This window comes from Suricata suricatta, chromosome 17 (assembly GCF_006229205.1).
Source record: "Suricata suricatta isolate VVHF042 chromosome 17, meerkat_22Aug2017_6uvM2_HiC, whole genome shotgun sequence".
NCBI lineage: Eukaryota > Metazoa > Chordata > Mammalia > Carnivora > Herpestidae > Suricata > Suricata suricatta.
Genome location: NC_043716.1, coordinates 11,872,135 through 11,879,536, shown reverse-complemented (window position 1 = coordinate 11,879,536; position 7,402 = coordinate 11,872,135). Strand labels below are relative to the sequence as shown.

Sequence of the window (7,402 nt, the reverse complement as noted above, 5' to 3'; positions counted from 1 at the left end):
AGGAGGGGTAGGAGGGAGAACTAGCAGGCACTTCCCATGTATAATCTACATTTATCAAAATCATAGGCATCAGAAATCATCTGTTCTAGGCAACTAGTTTGACAGGAAACAAGTATGGAATCAAAAGTAACAGGACAGTTCCAAATTGTATTGTGGTTCTCAATCAGGACTGTAGGTCTGAAAGCAGCCAACAGAAAATATTTATTGGCACTTCTGACTTAGGCGAGAAAAATTTTCCCCATGGAAGCAAACCCAGAGCAGTGTATGCCTCCTGCAAGTCCCTGCTTAGAACAGTGATGAGGGGCGCCTGGCTGGCTCAGTCGGTTAAGCGTTGGGCTTCGCCTCAGGTCATGATCTCACAGTTCGTGGGTTTGAGCCCCACGTCAGGCTCTGTGCTGACAGCTATTCAGAGCCTGGAGCCTGCTTCAGATTCTGTGTCTCCCTCTCTCTCTGTCCCTCTCCTGCTCACACTGTCTCTGTCTCTCAAAAATAAATAAAAGACATTTAAAAAAAAAGCAGCGATGGAAACAGGAAGAATTAACCAAGTGCATTTGGGAAGATTCTGTTCCCAAACTGTAGGTATAAACATGAAACAGTAGTTGGTAAAGTTTTACAAAACAGATTTCAAAGCTGTTTTAAAATAATATTGTTATCTCAAAAGAACTGTTTAGAAACCAGTGTCATCCAAGAATACAGCCGGTAAGTTTGCAAATTCAGGGACCACGAATGGATAAGAATCCAGAGTCAGCTAAGAGTTCACATGAAAAAAAGACTTGTGCATTCAGGACCTTCTACCCTTCAGAGAAAGCAAGTGAAAAGAAGGATTTGTCACGGAATTATGATGAGGCTCTTTCTGGAAGGCCATAATCAAGCAACGTGTCCCCATTCTGCAAGGAGAACAAGAGAGCGTTGTTTTCCCATGAAGAAGAGAGGAAGCCCTGGTGGGAAAGGGAGACAGGCCTAGTTCAGGCGTCTGGGGAAAGCTGCCTCTTGAGATGTCTTCTGCTTCAACTCTGGGAAATAATTACTTTTAGGTCCCCACATGGTGTGCAGGTCCAGGCAGAGTGTGGGGCTTTCCTTAGATGTGACACATGAATCCAAGAGTCTGTGCCCCGGAGTTTGGCAGCACAGAGCCCAAGAGGAAGAAGGAAACCTCCCAATTTCGTTGGATGAGGCTGTGTGGCCTGGGATCCAAAGCCTGAGTGACACGGCACAAAACAGCCACAATTCTGTCTCACTTGTAAATGCAGACTCCAAAGTCTTCATTAAAATAGAAGCAAATATCATCTCTTGGTAAATTAAATGACCTGGCATATGAAGAAGCCTCCTTTGAGGATGCAGAGATGTTTCCGGAGCAGGTCTATGGGCGCAGGTAGATTAACAGTTCCACAGCCAGAAGGAAGGTAACAATGAACGTTGGAAATGTATTAGAATTAACTGCACTGAATGTTTTGGAGTGACTGCCATTTGCATAGTGATTAGGAGAATGGACTTTGGATCCAGGCCACCAGGGTTCAGACCTTGGCTCTTTCAATTCCTATGTGACCTTAGTAAGTTGCCCACTTTAAGCGCCTCAGTTTCCATAACTAGAAAAGGCTGATAATAATAGTACCTACCTCCTGGGGTAATCATAAGGGAAGGGTGGGTTAATATGATACAGTGATTAAAATAGCAACATGACGGCACACCGGTTCCTCTTGTCGGCATTTGTGTTCTTGTTGTCACTGTTGCTATGTACTGTAGTGGGCTCTCTGTCTCAGTAGTGAATTCAACAAGGATGGCTGTGGCCGGTGTGCTGGGTGAGGTGCCCTTTGTGTCTTCCTCCCGCGTCTGACCTAGAAGGGAACGGTGGGGGAAGTTTCTGTTGTGGCCGGAGGACATCATCCCTAGTGAGGGATGCAAGAGACGAACACCTGTGTTGTTCAATCAAGGAGATTTCTGTGTATTTAATGTCACAGACACAGCTAAGGTGACAAGGATGCAGGCCTAGTTGTCCAAAGGAAGCAGTAGAGGTCAGCAGAGCCGCTTCAGGTTTAGTTTTCTGTTCTACTATCTGGGGTGTTTACAGTGTTTGATTATGTGATACATTCTTGACTCTCAAAGGTCTTTATCTTTGCAAAGAGACAATTATCTCTGGAGAAAACTTATCATTCTGTACTGTCTACTACATGCTTTGGGAATGCACACATAAAGGTTTTGTTAAAAAGAAATAGCAGGTCCAAAATGCAGTTGTTTGTGGTAAGCCTGCCAAGACTTAGTATCTAACCACCTGCAGTTTCAACCTCCCCCAGTACTGTAGTCTTAACTGGTCAGAGTCTGGAATGTTCTGATCAGCACCAATGATGTCCTCTGCCAGATTGACCCTGTCCATCCTCCAAAAGAAGATGGTCATCCCTAATAGACCCTTAAATAATGCAATCATCATGCCCGTGTAATGAAACCTCCATGAAATAATATTTCTCATAAGATTATGCTTTTGTAACCATGCTTTGATTTTAGAGATTCTGTTTTAGTCAAACTGGTAAAAAAAAGTGTGGGGGGGTTGTTTTGTTTTTTAGATTCTTTTATTTGGAATGATAAGGGTTCTGTGCCCAATTCCACCATGGGTGCAGGAGGGGGTCTCCCCACCATGGGTGCGGGAGGGGGTCTCCCCGGCATGGGTGCGGGAGGGGGTCTCCCCAACATGGGTGCGGGAGGGGGTCTCCCCGGCATGGGTGCGGGAGGGGGTCTCCCCGGCATGGGTGCGGGAGGGGGTCTCCCCGACACTGCTGTCCCCTCACACCAGCTGGGCTGTAGCAGGATTCTCACAGAGTCGTGACACCGGGGCTTTTCTTTGCAGGAAGCAACTTTATTCGTGTTGGCACGACTTGGGTTTGTACCCAAAGAACTGAGCCCTGACCGCCATGTGGCATAGCTTCTTTATACATTTTCTACTTCTTTGTCTCCCATATATGGTAACACACAAACACGCAGTCTCGTTAAGTGGTCTCATGTTACAAGGTCATGAGAGAGGTCACATACCCATAAGAGGACAGCCAGGTTGCCATGAGGTTTTTTTCCTTTTTGTGGGGAAGGGACCCTACCGCAGGGTGTCCTACAATTTAACTCAGTTCTGACACTGTCTGTGTGGGTGTAGAGACCCAGAGACAGCGGGGGCTCAGCCTCACAAGACTGTCCCCCTCACCCCTCCTCCCCACACATACATGGTACGGACTTCAGACAACAGCGACGATTCTGGTTGTCCCCTCTGCCTCTGACTGGCCAACCACAGACGGAGGCTCCCGTGCCCCTCTCCTTGAGCTTGGTTAATTTGCTAGAGTGGCGCACAGCACTCACAGACACCTGACTGGCAAGATTACAGATTATTATAAAAGGCTGTGACTCAGGAACAGCGGCTGGAAGAGAAACACAAGGCAAGGTGCGGGGAAAGGGTGGAGAGCTTTCCCCTCCCCAGGCTCCCTCCCCCCCAGACCTCCATGTGCTCACCAACCCAGCCGCTCTCTAAACCCCCTTCTTTTGGGCTTTTCTGGACAGGACACCACAGTGACATAGAGTCTTTGGCCTGCGAGAGAAGCCACACAGATACACGGGTTTTGACGTACGAATCTGTATTTCACTGTATTCAAATATTCATTGCTATATATTTTTGTTACTGTCAATTTTTTAATATCCCATTCTCTCCGGTTATAAGCCCCTTCAGGAGGTGTGTGTATGCATGCGGCTTCCTAAATCCACCTCCCTCTCCCGACCACCGTGGACCTGACCTGCTGCTTCGGGGGCCACAAATGCCATTCCTAGAATACACAAACCAACTCCTCCAGAAAAAGTACACAAAACCTGCAAAATGCCCTCCAGAGATGTATAGACTCTCTGTCACCTTGAATGAAGAAATAGGAAATATTTAAACATTTGTATGTAAAAATACATATCTGTGATATTAACTTGGTGAAGTCTGTGCTCTTTTCGTATAAATTACATCCTGAGGGAGAATATGGAGCAGAAATGACAAAAGCCCAGAACACAAGTGATCCTGAAATGGGTAAGAGACTCTTCAAGAATGGACTGGGGCAGAAACAAGAATGAGGATTCCTGTCTGAGGAAAGTCTACATGAAGGTGGCCTGAAATTAACTGAGAAAAAAAATTTCTTCTAAAGCAAGATAGAAACTATTCTTAAGGATATTCTCCAGATAAATACCCACAGCCTTTTTTTTTTTTTTACATGTGCTATTTTTGTGATTAAAACATTCATTGTCCACATTCTATAACTTGATCTATTCTTACCCTCCTGTTTTGCCCACAGAAAGTCCATTCATTATTTATGACTCATAAAAGCTGAAAACTCACTGATGATGATATTTATAAAGCAATCAATACAGTGAAAAAAATAAAATACTGTTTCTAGATATTCATAAAAAAGAAATATATATAACAAGGGAAATTAACTTAGGCATAACTAGCTTTTCTTACATTTACTATCATGAACAGAGACAAATGAAATCATAAAAAGCCCATCAGTACAAACACAAATGTATCACAATGAGTAACAGTAGTCTAAAGAATCAACTGATTCAAACAGCCTGCGGATCTGAGGGGCAGCTTAGAGAAATACAGAACCTTGGTGACAGCATAGTTGTGGTGTTAACGGGACTCCTGGAAAAACAAGCTCCAGCCTTGGGGAAGTGGACAGCATTGCCATCTTCCCACCCTGCCCTTGCCCTGGCCCCGGCTGTCCCTAAAGAATGTCCTTTCCTCCTCCAAGACCCAGAACAAGGATGCTTTGCTGCAGGAGACATGTGGACAGTAATCTCTAGTAAGACAAAAACACTTACATAAATGAATTCCTTGATTTACAAAGTACAAAATAATGGTAAATTTCCACTTAGCTATTTACAGTATTCTTTCTAGTTTGCCTCCATGAGTTGAAAGATCTTGAAAGAATTAACAACTAATGGTAAAAATATCAATATATGTTAGTATTTTTGCTACATCAATTATTCATCTCTATATGCTAATTACAGTCAGAAGAATAAAATGGGGACTGATCATCAAGAATATAATGAGGAAAACAAAACCAAGAAAAAGATGATTTTTAAAATGTTTATTTCTTTATTTTTGAGAGAGAGAGAAGAGAGCATGAGCAGGGAAGGATCAGAAAGAGAGGTAGACAGAATCTTAAGCAGGCTCTGCACTGTCAGCCTAGAGCCTGTTGCAGGGCTCAAACTCATGAACCATGAGATCATGACCTGAACTGAACCCAAGAGTCAGACACTTAACTGACTGAGCCACCCAGGCACCCAAGATAACACGAGTTGACTATGCAAGTATAGTTGATCCTTGAACAACACAGAGGTTAAGGATGCTGACCATCTACACAGTCGAAAAGCTGTGTAACACTTCTGACTCCCTGAAAACATAACTACTAATAGCCTGTTGCCTAGAAGCCTTGTCAATAACATAGTCAACACCTTTTTTGTATATTAATATGCATTATATACTGTATTCTTAAAACAAGCTAGAGAAAAGGTTTTTAAGAAAATCACAAGGAAGGGAAAATACATTTACAGTACACTCCTGTATTTATCCAGAAAAAAAGGCCCGCATATAAGTGGACCAGTGCAGTCCAAACCTGTGTTAAGGGTCGGCTGTACGGGATCTGCGAAGCTACCCAGAAACCTGCTGACTCTCACGCCGGCCTTAGCCAACCCGCTATGAAGAGTGCCCCAGGCATAAATACTGAGAATGCTTTGCAAGACCACCCACGCTGATGGAGGATTTCAACTACGAAAACACGGTAATGCAGGAGCCGTGTTCCCAGAAGGACCGCCCCCCCCTCCCCCTACCTCCGGTCTGCGGATGTGGAGAAAGAGTAGGACAGGCACACCTATCGCTCCTCCCCAGGGCTGGCTGCGCACATGCGGGTCACTGGTGCCATCACATTCCGTGTAAACATCACTGCCAGCGCCCCTGCCGCTGATGCGGAGGTTCTGATCACCTCCCCGCACGACTGCCTAAATGTGGGGAAAGGGATTCACACTCTTTAGGGAACCTGAGGGGTGTCCTGGGATGGACTCCCTCCCACACGAACCCCATCCTGAACTTTGGTCACAGTTGGCTGAGACCTTGTCTCCCAAAAGAACAGGTTCTGTACCAGCCCACATGCCCGCCCATCACTTCTGATCTTACTTTTTGTTGAAATCCATGAATTTCAATCAAGATTCTAAAAGAGAGAGGGGGCAGAAGTTAGGTCGGGGCTTGGGAGCAAAAATATGTTCAAGGAAAGCGGGGGACTCTGCTTAGAGTTTGACGAAGGTCCCGTCGGGGTTGCTCGCCCTCCAGCTCTAAGATGACCAACGCTCCCTGCTCCTGCCTCCCAAGCCCCGATAGTCTTCCCTCTTCCCTCCATCCCAGGTCCTCTCAGCTTTCCCTACCAGTGACTTGAGGATGGAGGAGCGCTCCCCAGAGGCACCTTGAAGTTATTGCAAGGGGGACAGGAAATCCTTGTGAGGGTAGGGCTCTGTTGCCACACAAAAGGAAAACGTCAGTACTTAGCATGTTTCTAATTCAGGAGCCCTCAGTATTGGCTTGTGGAGAACTCGAGAAGGAAAGGTTCGGGAGGCAGGTGGGGATGGGTGCTGGGTGAGATCAGGTGGCCTCCTGGTATCTGTAGGGAGGAGCTCAAAAAGGCTCAGATTTTCAGTATGAGATTGGAGGGCAAGTCCTGATCATGAGGCTCTGTGCTGGCAGCACAGAGCCTGCCTGGGATCCTCTCTCTCTCTCTCTGCCCCTCCTCCAAGCTCTGTCTCTCTCTTTTTCTCAAAATAAATAAATAAAATTCTTCTAAAAAAGGGGTATGTGTTTTAAAAAAGAAAAAGAAAATATCTGATTGTAGTTGATTGTATTTCTCCTCCCTCTAATTTTTGATGTGATTAATTGTGTCACAAATTTTTGTTTGTTTTTTTACCTTGCATGGGGTCATTCGCTGGTTGAATCTAACACCCAGTTAGGGTCTAGTGTTGTTTCCTATTTCATAGTCGAGAACTGTGAAGAACCTCTATGTAGAAATCTTTGTAGATTGTACAATACTTCCTTAGTAGAAATGAAAAAGTTTCAAAGGTTATGTATTTGTCTCGGTCTTTTTGGCTTTTATATATATTCACTCCCATATTTTAAAAATGTTTTAATGTTTATTTATTTTTGAGACAGAGAGAGAGAGAGAATAAACAGGGGAGGGGCAGAGAGAGAGGGAGACACAGAATCCACAGCAGGCTCCAGGCCCTGTCAGCACAGAGCCCGATGCAAACCCACAAACCGCAAGGTCATGACCTGAGCTGATATTGGGCGCTTAACTGACTAAGCCACCCAGGTGCCTCTATTCACTCCCATTTTAAGAATCTAATATTT

At 45.0% G+C, this 7,402-nt stretch overlaps 1 long non-coding RNA gene across 1 annotated transcript; it reads right to left on the bottom strand.

Annotated features, from left to right (window-relative positions):
- Nucleotides 1-5,936: 5,936 nt before the first annotated feature.
- Nucleotides 5,937-6,488, bottom strand: LOC115282116. The gene is made up of 3 exons (XR_003904515.1): nt 6,430-6,488; nt 6,185-6,218; nt 5,937-6,009 (listed from the first exon to the last, which is right to left on the bottom strand). It is a non-coding gene; the product is annotated as an uncharacterized LOC115282116 (long non-coding RNA).
- Nucleotides 6,489-7,402: the final 914 nt, after the last annotated feature.